We start from the raw sequence: 12,573 nt of genomic DNA, 5'->3' as shown, positions 1-12,573 counted from the left end.
TTCTAAGAGAAGTGTCTCAGAAGAACAAAAGAAGTGTGGGACATTCCTCGTCCCAGCATCGTAAGTCTGAGCTTCTTTTCCAGTCTCTGTCCATTGACATAGTAACAAAGTTCTCCCCAAGTGCAAGCCCCAGAAATGTAAGCATTCAAGGCTGCTGTGGGGAAGTCTCACGTATTGCTGTTAAGGGTTATTAATTCAGTTGTAACCTATTGGTTTGGTTTGGTGTTCAGTGTTTGGGAAGTTGTTGTTGTTTGGTTTTGGGGGGTTTTGTTTTGTTTTGTTTCATTTTGTTTTTTGTTTTTCAAGACAGAGTTTCTCTATGTAACAGCCCTGGCTGTCCTGGAACTCTCTTTGTAGGCTAGGCTGAACTCACAGAGATTCATCTCCCTCTGCCTTCCAAATGCTGGGATCAAAGGTGTGTGCCACCATGCCCAGCTAACCAAAAGTTTTAATGTGTGTCTTATTCACAAGCCTAGATTTCATACTGCTGATGAGCTAACCATTAGATTGGTTTCTCAACCTGTGAGTCATGACCCCCTTGAGGGTTACATGACCTTTTCATGGGGTTGCTAGGGACAACCTGAAATCACAAGTATTTGCATCATGATTCATAACAATTGCAAAATCACAGTCATGAAGAAACAATGAAAATAATTTTATGGTTGGGGGTCACCACAACATGAAGAACTGTATTAAATGGTCACAGCATTAAGAAGAATGAGAACCACTTACTAACCCATTTCTAGTGATTGTGACTAAGATATTGGGAAAGAAGTGGTAGAAACTTAAAGAGTTCTCAAATGTTATTCATTTTAATCTATGTGCATATGTGTGTGCACACAGTGGCCATAAGAGGGCATCGGTCCCCCCAGGGGAACTGGGATTATAAGCAGTTCTAAGTCACCCAGTGTGGATGCTGGGAACTAAACTCAGGTCATCTGCAAGTGCAGTAAATGCTCATAACTGCTGAGCCATCTCTGCAGCCCCTAAAGAGTTCTTTAACAATATTTTGAACAAATCATCTCTCGAAATATTGTTTGAGTCAGTATGTAATTCTACTCTCCAGCTCCTTAAACATTATGATATATGTAATTGAATGCATTGTCTACTTTATCAGTTACAATGCTTAGATTACCACAATCAAGAAGATTAAAATTTGCTAGCACGGAGTAGAAATTAGCGTTTCTCCAGTGCCCTAGCACCTGCCAGCAATCTTATGAGACCTTGGTGCTGTTAATTATTAATGCTAGCATGCTTGATTGAACATCACTGTGAAAAAAATCAACTCCGACACTTCTCATGAATCAACCAGAGTATAACATTAATTATACTCAACACTTCCAAGAGCCCCTCTAGTAAGATCTCTTTCGACAAACTCTGTTTCCAAAAGGTAGAGACTTAATGTTTTTAAAGATGGTCTTTCTAATTTTACTTCACTGTATTTATACGTGTACCTGCATTTACCCCTGAACACACACACACACATACACACACACACACACAAAGATACACACAGATACACACAGAGATAGATACACACCACACACACACACAAGATACAACCACACATACACACACAGATACATGTACCCACACACAGATACACATACCTACACACAGATACACACACACACACACACAGATAAACACACACACAGATACACACACACATACACACACACAAATACACATACCCACACACAGATACACATACCCACACATAGATACACACACACACACACACACACACACACACACCCCTCTTTGTCTGAATGTGAACCATGCGTGTGCAGGTGTTCACAGAGACCAGAGAAGGGAGTCAGATCCTCTGGGACTGGAGTCACTGACAGCTGTGAGCCACTGGAACACTGATGGAAACTGACCCCAGGTCCTCTGCAGGAGCAGCCAGTGCTCTTAACATCTGAGCCATCCCTACAGTCCTTTTACTTTTTTTTTTTTAGCAGAATCTGTCTGTGTAGCCCAGACTGGCCTAGAACTTGCCACCTTTCAGCCTCAGGCCCCTGGGAGCTGGAATTACAGGTATGCACCACCATGCCAAGCTTCAAGTATAGACTTTTAAGAAACTGAGAGGTACTTAATAGACAATTATATTTGTTGCTTTTGCTTCTGTCATTATTGTCCTCACCTTTATCTCTACTTACTGAGTTTTTCCCCTCTTGTCAGCTTCCTACCTCTCATAGCAGGAAGGACAAGAAAAACTAGGTAAAAATGTCAACTAAAATCAGTGTTACTGGTTGAAAGCACACAGAAGAGCAGCCTCACTGGCTAAGAGAGTGAAAGCCACACAAGCACCAGGAGGTAAGTGGTCAGGCAGCTTCAGACACCCTGGGCACTACACTCAGATGGGGCACTTGACTTCTAGGCAAAGGAAGAAGCAGTTACCCACACGTTACCGAAATATCGGCACGCTTCGCTAGACTGTTTCTCCATACGTAGTTGTCCTGTAGGTGAGTTGCCAGTCACAGTGATAGGATTAACTTTTAAAGCATATTAAAAGAATATTTTACAAACTTGTATGGCAGATATGCCTGGAAGAGCTGCCTCCAGATAGGACCATGGGTTTTAGGACCAGGGCCTTCTGTTCTTCCCACCACCAAGTATTTTCTCCTCTAATGGCAGAAGAAAGGACGATTATTTGATTGTTCAACTTGGAGGTAGAAGCACGAGAAAGGTTCATGGGCATGCTCTTGTAGAACAGGCAAGGGTCCCCCTCTTCATGCCATGTGTGGTCCCTCAGCAGGCATCCTCGGCAGCTCCTGGGACTCCTCTCCTTGCTCTAGGCATTAAACCACTTTTCAGAGTCTTATGAGACTTTGTGAATCTTTGATTGACTGCTCTGTTACTGAGAACATTGGCAAGACAAGAATCTTTTGACGTTATCCATGTTGCCGGTAGTCTGCAGGAAGCCTCGGAGGTCAAAGTGCACTTGGTTGTGCCATCGCGCAGAGAGCTCTGGTCTCCACTTGACTCCGAGTGGATGCTTCCATTGTCTTCTCATTCTTCCTGCAAACACTCATTTTCTCCCCGCAGACTTATTTCTGCTCCCTTGATTTTGATTTTGCTCTAAATGGGCTTCTCTTTGACAGCAATGGAGGGAAGTGTCTTGAAAGGGAAATTTCTTTGTGTGATAGTTTTGAAATACAATGCCTGCCAGACTGGATTGATTGGAGCTCTGAATGCAGCAGTGTTGATATCAAGTGAAGGATTATATTTGAAAAACCTCTGAAATCACACATGACTCACAGTCTGTATTTCAGGATGTCAGGTGGGGGATCATGATTTGAAATGAAATGCTTACCAAAAAAGAAAGTAACCCAGGAGGTGGTACATACTCATAATCCCAGCACTTGGGAGATAGAAGCAGGAACATTAAGAGCTCTGCTACATGTGCGTTAAAGGCCTGTCCGGAGTACATGAGACCCTGCATCAAGAAAAGAAAAAATGTGCAAGCACCCTAAGAGACAGAGCTATGCCTAGACTTGGAAGAGAAATCTCTTGGACAAGCTAGTAGTTCTCAGTCTTCATTTCTTAAAGCCTATTGGTGTCATGGCTGTCTTATTGCCACTTCAAGCACTCTATGCTCCCAGTGAAGATTTTCTGATCTCTTCTTGATTTAGATGTGGCAACAGGAGCAGTGTCTTGAGCATCTAGGAGGCCAGGTACTAAGGAGCTGAGGAAAAGGCTGTAGCTTCCTGGCTCTTTTGTTAGCCTATTTTAGACTTTGTGTGCCTGGCAACTGCTTAGGAAGGGGCACATTAAAAATACACACCCTGTTGGCCTGGAGTGATGACTCGTCAGTTAAGAGCACTGATTGCTCTTCCAGAGGTCCTGAGTTCAATTCCTAGCAACTACATGGTGGCTTACAACCTTCCATAATGGGATCCAATGCCCTCTTCTGGTATGACTGAAGACAGCTATAGTGTACTTATATACATAAGATAAATAAATCTTTTTTAAAAAAATACACACCCTCAACACACAGAAAGAACAGCAGAAGTATTCTGTGCATAAAGGAACCGTTCCCTTCCAGGCTGAGTGTCAGTGTATGGACCATGTAAGATTATACTGAGAGGTTGTCTTAAATGTTTTAATTTATATACACAGACTTACCAGACTTCAGCCTCACAGATGCATCTCAAAGCATCTCAAACCACAGTTCTGTTTGACTCTGGGCCCCTCTGAGGAGCTCCTATCTGGATCTATGCAGTGCTAATCCTACACCTCACTGGACCCCCTTATTTAGGTTTTAAAGTCCCTGAAAAGCCCACTAGAAGCTTGGTTGCTAATGCTCCTGAGAATTATTAAAGTTGAAGGTCTTTAGAGGCATGAGTTTGGTAGGGACATTGGGACCCTGAGCTCCTCCCTCTGTCCTTACTGCCTGACTGCCACCATGCTGTTCTGCTTCAGTGCACTCAAAGTAATAACTCAATGCCATAATCTGAAACCTCTGGAGATGTGAACCTAAGTAAATTCCCTTTTTAAGTGGGTCCTCCCAGGTGGTTGTCGCAGTGTACTTATGTGTACAAACCTAACACATCTCTTCCTGGTCTTGTCCTCTGACCATCCTGGGCTCCTGCTGAAGTACCATGAACTGAAGGCCAAACACTGATGTCGCTGAGAAACTCATGGTACAAAGTCTGCTTTATCATTCTCTGGCCACTAAGTCGCCTCAACGGGCCTAAAAACATTGTCCGGCTTTCATATTTACTAAAAGTTGAAATGTTGATTGATACATTAAATATTGTCTAAAAAATCACTTCAGTGAAAGGTTAGCTTAGTCAGTAAATGCTTGCTATATAATCATAATGGCCTGTGTTAGATCCCCAGCACTCAAATAGAAGCCAAACACTGGCACGGGCCTGTAATTTCAGCACTGAGGAGGCAGAAACAGGTACATTCCAAGGACTTCCTGACAAGCCAGACTAGCTAAATTGGTGAGATCCAGGTTCGGTGAGAGACTCTCTCAAAATACTAAGATTGACAGCAATCAAAGAAGACATCCAACGCTGACTTCTGGCCACTACACAACTGAACGTATTTGCACACCTTCTAGCATATGTACACGTAAGCACAGATTTTTAAAGTCAATATTGTTATGTATTCACTGAACATAATTGTTTATAATGGAATGCTTTATTTGTGTAGAAGCTTCTCTTTACTACTGTTTACTGCTAGAATCTTCTGTGGACTGACTTGTAGTTCAGAGGTATAAAAGTATGGAGGAGCAGCTAAAGTTCTGCTGTATCACTTTGCGCCTGTGACTTCACAAGTAGGCAGAGGAGTCCTTCTTAGTGGGGGAAGAAGAGAGAACACAGTTCTATGATTCAGTGAGGCCTAAGAAGGAAGTGGCATTTCTGATGGACTTGTCTTGATCTCAGGGAACAACAATGAGAGCTCAGCAGGAAAGAGGGCTACCTCTTAATTAACTATTGAAAAATAAACCCCAAGGTTTATTGGCTTAAAACAAAAGCAACCATTGTTTTGCTTATGTATCTGTGAGTCAGAAGTTAGGACAGGATGGGAAAGGAATAGTCACCTGTGCTCCATGATGAAATTATTCCAATTCTATGACCTTTACACCTGAAGCACCTCAGATTCCCCACCCCTTTGTCCTTACAGCTTCTCTGCATGGATATCTTGAGCTCCCTTAGATGTATCGAATTGTATAGAATGAGGAGTTTCCTTGATGCAATTCACTAAAGACAATTATCTGAAGACTGCTGTGAAAATAGCTGCCAGCATCCAGTGGCAGCACAGGGATAAGACAGTTATTGCATTGCTATTCCAACGGTGGAGAGCAGAATCAAAGGCTCGTTCTCCTTCCCATATTGTCCTCACAACAGTGTGGTTAACTGTCCTATCTGTGAACTGGCTATGGATCCATACAAGTCCAGAGAAAAACTGGCACTCTCCCTTTGAACACAGATCAGTGAAGCCCAAGAGTAAGTAGAGGAGTGTATATGTGTGTGTGCATGTGTATGTATCCATGTATGTGTGTGTGCATGTATATGTGTTCGTGTGCATGTGTGTGTATTATGCCTGTGTATGTTTGTGTGCATATATATGTGTGTGTATGAATGTATGCATGTGTGTATGTATAATATGTATGTGTATATATGCATATGTACATATGTGTGGGTATGAATATGTGTGCATGTGAATGTAGGTATGTGTATATGTATGTGCACATGTATTTGTGTGTGCATGTACATATACATGTGTGTGTATGGAAATGTATGTTTGTCTGTATGTATATGTATGTATATGTACGTGTGTCTATATGTATGTACTCTTTTTTGTTTTGTTTGAGGCGGTTTCTCTGTGTAGCCCTGACTGTCCTAGAGCAGGCTAGCCTCAGACTCACAGATATTGGCCTTCCTCTACCTCCTGAGTGCTAGGGTTAAAGGTGTGTATCACCACTGCCCAGCAATGTATATTCTTAAGTATTCTCAAGAATACCTAGGGAACAGAACTCCTCTGCTTCAGATAAAATGTGAAAGTTCACATATTGGATACCTGGTCCTTACTGAGGCAATATGGAAATGCAGATGGGACCTTTAAGAGTTGGAGATTGTGGGGGGCTGGAGAGATGGCTCAGTGGTTAAGAGCACTGAATGCTTTTTCAGAGATCCTGAGTTCAAATCCCAGCAACCACATGGTGGCTCACAACCATCTACAGTGGGATCCTATGCCCTCTTCTGGTGTGTCTGATGACAGCTACAGTGTCCTTAAATATAATAAATCTTAAAAAAAAAAAGAGTTGGAGATTGTGGGTTGGTGAGATGGCTTAGCAGGTAAATAAAGTACTTGTGTGACAACTTGAGTTCAGTCTCCAGAATCCACAGTGAGAAGAGAGAATTAACTCCTGGAAGCTGTCCTCTACTTGTGTTGTGGCATGTGACACACACACACACACACACACACACACACACACACACACACCATGGGAATGCCTTCCTTCCTAAGGCTAAATCACAGCTAATGGTGTCCTTGAACCTCCAGAACTCTGAGCTACCCGTTTTCTTCAAGGAAACTCACCTCCATTATTTTATCACAGTAAAAGAAGAAACTAAAGCAGGAATCCTTGTCAAAGATTGGGTAGGGTCAGAAACCTCAGAAATTAGTCAATTAGTCAGGAGAGTTTGCTATTTCAAGGCTAGCTCATAACAGTATGACAAAAATTATTACGGTATAACAAAAAAGACAGCTGGGTGTATGCTGTGTACCTGTAATCCCAGTACTCCAGAGGCTGATGCAGGAAGATTATGAGTTCAAAGCCAACTTGAGTTATATATGAGACTGTGTCTTTAATCTTAACACTTGGGAGGCAGAGGCAGGCAGATCTATATGAGTTTGCGGCCAACCTACAGAGTGAGTTTCAGGACAGCCAAGGCTACACAGATAGATTTAAATGTGTATGCAGGTTCTGGTACCTAGTAGATGAGTGCTGATGGCCTCTGCAGCTGACTTGTCTATGTGTTATGGACCTTACTTATTAAACGATGAAGTTTAGAATACATTGAACTGTGCTTGCCTTCGGTAGATAGTTTTCTGAGCATGAGAACTTGTATATAAATCTTCAGAGCTCACAAAAAAATTTTTTTGATTGAGTGTATGCTCTGTTAGGTATGAGATGTGGGGAGGGCAGAGACTGGACTACTGAGGACTGCTGGGGACTGCTGGGGACTGCTAGGGACTGCTGGGGACTGCTAGGGACTGCTGGGGACTGCTGGGGACTACTGGGGACTGCTGGGGACTGCTGGGGACTGCCAGCTGCCAGTTTAGCTTCAAGTTCAGTGAGAGGCCTGTCTCAGCATAATGTGGAGAGTGAAAGCATGGGACACCTAATGTCCTCTCCTCAAACGTATGCATATACACTTACAACCCACTTTGCACACACAAAACTACCTTCCAGTTGCTAGATATTTACACAGAATTCCAATAAAAGGTATAGTTCCTACCCAGTTTCTAAATAATGAACTAAAGAGACAGAAAAAAGTGAAGCATTTTAAATTCTTCTTTTATTTTAGAAAGATCTATGCAGTCTGATCACAGGACTTGAAATGGGAACATTTTTCCACATAGCATGTGGGTAAGAGCCGCTAAACAATGAATTAGGGAACTGAAGACAACTAGGGAAAAACTCCACCCCTAAAAATGGCGAAGTCGATTCAGACACATGTTATGCTCAAGTGATAAAGACACAAATTGGAGATTGGTGTAGACTCGGGTGATACAGATGCATGCTAGAGTATGCGTAGATGTGTGTAATCCATATTCTCTTGACCTGGTAAATTTTCTTCACATTCTTTTAGATACAAGGTGTCAGCACAGCTTTTAGCTTAATTAACTTTCCAGAAAAATCAATGAGGAAAAGCAGGCGAAAGATGGCAGCATAGCTGGCGGCAGGTCTCTGTGAGTTAGGCGTTCCTCCTGCTCCAAAGTGCTGCGGGTTCTTAAATGCTGTAATAGAAACTCAAAGGGGTACTCAAAAAATGATATTAAGACAAAGTGCAAAACCATAGGAAAGTCATAAAATCTGTCCAGTGGGATCATAGCAAATCAGAGAGAGTTTACACAAACTATTTATATGCAATAAACCACTAACGCGATGATGAATAATGGGTAAGGTTTATGTGTTTGCTTCAGGCCTAATTGGAAGTCATGCATCTCAGACTATTAATAATAGAAAGCCCTTTTCAGCTACATGTCTAATCGCTCACACATACCTGCTCGCCTCAGATGGAATCCAAACAACTTTTCAATAGTGTAGGAAGAAATAGTTTTCCAGCTTAGCACCTTTGAGCAGGTGTATGTATCTGTATCTCCCTTCACCAACTGTCAGGTGGTACTTCACCCTCGGTGTTAACAAGAAAGCAGGGCTTTGCATAAAGACAAAAGGGTCATCTCACCAAGCCAGAAAGCCACAGCAATCATAGCAAAACTGAAAGCATGTGCACTGAGACCTGACTCTGCCTCACACTCAAGATATTTATCAGGATAAACTTGTCGGATCCAAGTACGTGCCATTTGTTTGGTTTTTGTTTGCCTCCTCACCATGCTAGGGCCCAGGGCCTCACCATGCTAGGCAATCCCAGTACCAGGTGCATGTGTTTTAAACTTTCTGGTAAATCTTACCTCACCACCATCCCAGTACACAGTACGCCCCTCATGTCTGAAAACCAAGAGCTGGGGGAGGGGTGTCAGGGAAGCCAATCAGATCCTTGAAGCTCATCGGTGGACCAGCCTAGCCAAAGTGATGAGTGTCAGATTCAGTGAGGAATCCTGTCTCAAAAAACAAAGGTGGATTAAAAACAAATAAGCCAACACACCGAAGGTGGAAAACAATTGAGAGAAGCTATTCACCATCAGCCTCTGGCCTCTACCCACACATGTGTACACCCACTCACACAAGCACACAATTGTAAACTAATGATGGGTGAGATGACCAATGACATTAAAAAGAAATCTGCTTCTAACAAATAAGTTAACCGCTTAAGGTCTGGAGATTTTAAAATCAAATCTCATAATATGTTCCTCATCCTGAATCTGCTTGTTTTGTTTGGTTTGATTCTGTGTTTTTATAGCTCTGGTTTTGGCACTAAGCTAAGCATCTGTTACCTACTAGCTATTCACAATGGAGAACGATGAGATACAACAGGAAGTTTTCAGCCCATCTCACCCTAACGATCAGGTTGAGCATCTTTATCTCATTAACAGTTGACTGAAATCCCTTGACACAGAGAAGACCGAGGATGTATTTGGAAGGTTATGATATCTGACTGTGGAAGCTTTCCGCTGGCAGAGACTTTTCAAAGATTTATCTTTCTCCTGGAGTAAATATCACATTTTTAATTATTCATACTACTACTCCTGTTTTACCAGAAGCTTCCTTGGAGGACGGAGTGCATTAGACTCCTCTGTTACTAGAAGAGTTGGGGGAGCGCATGAATAGAATAGACATGTATTTTCAGCATCCTATTGTTATTCTGGGCAAACAAAATTTAACATGATTTGCAAAAACGCTGTGCTCAGGCACAACAAAGGCTGTGAAGTGAGGCAACTGAACTATACTGTATGCACACCAGAAAGCTTGACTGAAAGGGGATCAGAGCTGGAGCAGAAACCAAGGACCTCACAGGCTTAACAGCTGTATCAGAGGAGGGAAAATGTGATCATGCCTAGAAACGTGGCCAGAAAAGCTGTATTTAGATTTGTACGAGAGGAATACAATTGTGTGTGTCTTCTAATCAAGCTAAATTTGGTAAGCTGCCTTTTCTTATATTGAATACTTAATAATTAGCTAAAGGAAGATACTTTCCCCATATGTCAAGGTTACCGGAATCTGGGTTTGCTAACTGGTAAGTGCTCCTGTTGAGCAGAGCCCTGAGGTTATCTTTTCAGGCTTAGCACAGGGTGACTTAAAGGCAGTGTCCAGTCTCTTGAGGTAAGCAGATGCCCCCACTCCAGTTACTGCCCTCTGCAATCAAGATACAGGACAGCTTCTCTCAGTTCTCCTATGTGTCTTTTTTAACATCTCCCCACCCACAGTGTTAACCTTCAGTAACCTCCAATTTTGTATGTGCGTTTATACACATTTGGGTGAAGGTGCCTAGTCATGTATATACATAGACATGTGGAAACCAGAGGTTAATCTCAGGTGTCCTTCTTTAGGCACTGTCCAGCTTGTATTTTGAAACAGGAACTCTCACAGGTCTGGAGCCCTTCAAGAAGTCTGACTGGGCTACCAGTTCCTGGGTATATGGTCTCAAATGCAGGACAGAAGGCTAATAACTGAGGCGTCCATTAACATGTCAAGGCAGATGCTAGCTGACCCTCAGTCTCTTCCAGTTAGGGGCCTTCCTAGCTGGCATACCCTGCTCCTACCCAGGTATTGGGCTTGACTTCCCTTCCTCAAGCTCCTCTGGCCCCTCTATAATCCAGCCATTTTGTTATGCCAGTCTCTTGGTCGGAGGTTCCTCTCCCCTCTTCCCTTTCCTCTCTCTCCTCTCCTCAGGGCCAACTCAGGGTCATGTCCACTCTGGACACTCCCAGATATCCCTGCCTCTGGCTGTGCTCTCCCTTTTATCTACAATAAACTTTTTCCCCCACCACACCTAGGAGCAGGCATGTCCTTCCTTTTGGATTTTCATCCAATCTGGTGCTAAAATCTGAGATTGGCATAAATGAGTTCTCCCCCAAGGAACTCAGCCTCTCCAAAACAAGCGGCTGCTCTAACTCAAGTAATGTCCATACTCACTCTGCTCCTCCAGCCCTGGGATTGCAAGCACTCCAGAATGCTCAGCTCAGCCTGGATATCCAACTTACACATTTAAGTCCATATGTTTCCGTGATCTAGCTCCCTACCTGACCTACCACTAGACTTTTTTTCTGTGATTTCCCTCCCGGAGAATGTCATGTAAATGGAATTAAACAACCTGTGACCTTCCAAGTCTGGTTTCTTTTCCTTCACGTTGTACATTTGAGATATATCCAGGTTGTACACAAAGGACTGTTCCTTTTTATTTCTGAGTGGTAATCACGGCACAGGTGTACCAGGCTGCATTTGGTGGACCATATGCTTGATGGAACCATAGGTAAGATGTCTATAAGAAATGACCTCCAATTCCACGGGGATATAAGTTTTCATGTCTCTTAGAAAGTAGCTAGGAGTAGAATCATTGGGTCATGTGCTAAGTACATGTTTAACCTTATTATGAAAGGCCAGTCTTCCAAAGGGTCTGTCTGTGTATTAGTTATTTTCCTTTGGCTATGATGACACACCTGACCAGAGCAAGGTAAGAAAGGAGGAATTTGTTCTGGTCTCACAGTTCTAAGATGTCATGGCAAAGAAGACACGGCAGGAGGAGCATGATGTGTCTGGACACGTTGCTGCCCCAGGAGGCAGAGGTGAAACTAGTGATAGCAGGCCTTCTCCTTTCACTCAGTCCTAGACCCTGCCAGTGGATGGTGCTGCCCGCCCACCTCCACTAACCCAGCCTAGGTACCGCTTTCCCAACCTGCCTAGAAGTCTGTTTCCATGGTGATTCTAAATCTCATCAAGTTGATAGTCAAGATTTACCACCACAAGCTATAACATTGCCCTGAGATGTAGAGGATGTCAAGTGCTTTGATTCCTGCCAGCGCTTGCTGTAGAAGGTTGTTTTGTGCTGGTTTTCTATTGTTTGCCAATCTAACACATCAGTGGCATGTTATGGACCTGATTTACATTCCTCTGATGACTAGTGTTGAGCATGTAGCTGTTTGCTGTACTTTATGTTCAGACCTTCTACCCATTTTCTTTCTGGTTCGTTTGTTTCCTTATCATTGTGATTTTAAGACAGTTCTCTATATATGTAATATGGTTGCTAGTCCTTTGGGGAATGTGTGGCTTGCAAATATTTTCTTCTAATCTGTGGCTCCTCTGTTTTCCCAACAATAGTTTAAAGCTCTTGTTTAGAGCAGGGGCTTGGAGTAGTTTGGAGAGCAGGGCTTTTCAGGCTTTTGTTGTGTGTCAGGGGAAAGGGGGGGCGGGGCTGGTGAATAAAAGTG

The sequence above is a fragment of the Rattus norvegicus genome, chromosome 13 (genome assembly GCF_036323735.1).
Source record: "Rattus norvegicus strain BN/NHsdMcwi chromosome 13, GRCr8, whole genome shotgun sequence".
Taxonomy (NCBI): Eukaryota; Metazoa; Chordata; class Mammalia; order Rodentia; family Muridae; genus Rattus; species Rattus norvegicus.
The sequence above is the reverse complement of the archived record's forward strand: the minus strand, read 5'-3'. Positions refer to the sequence as shown.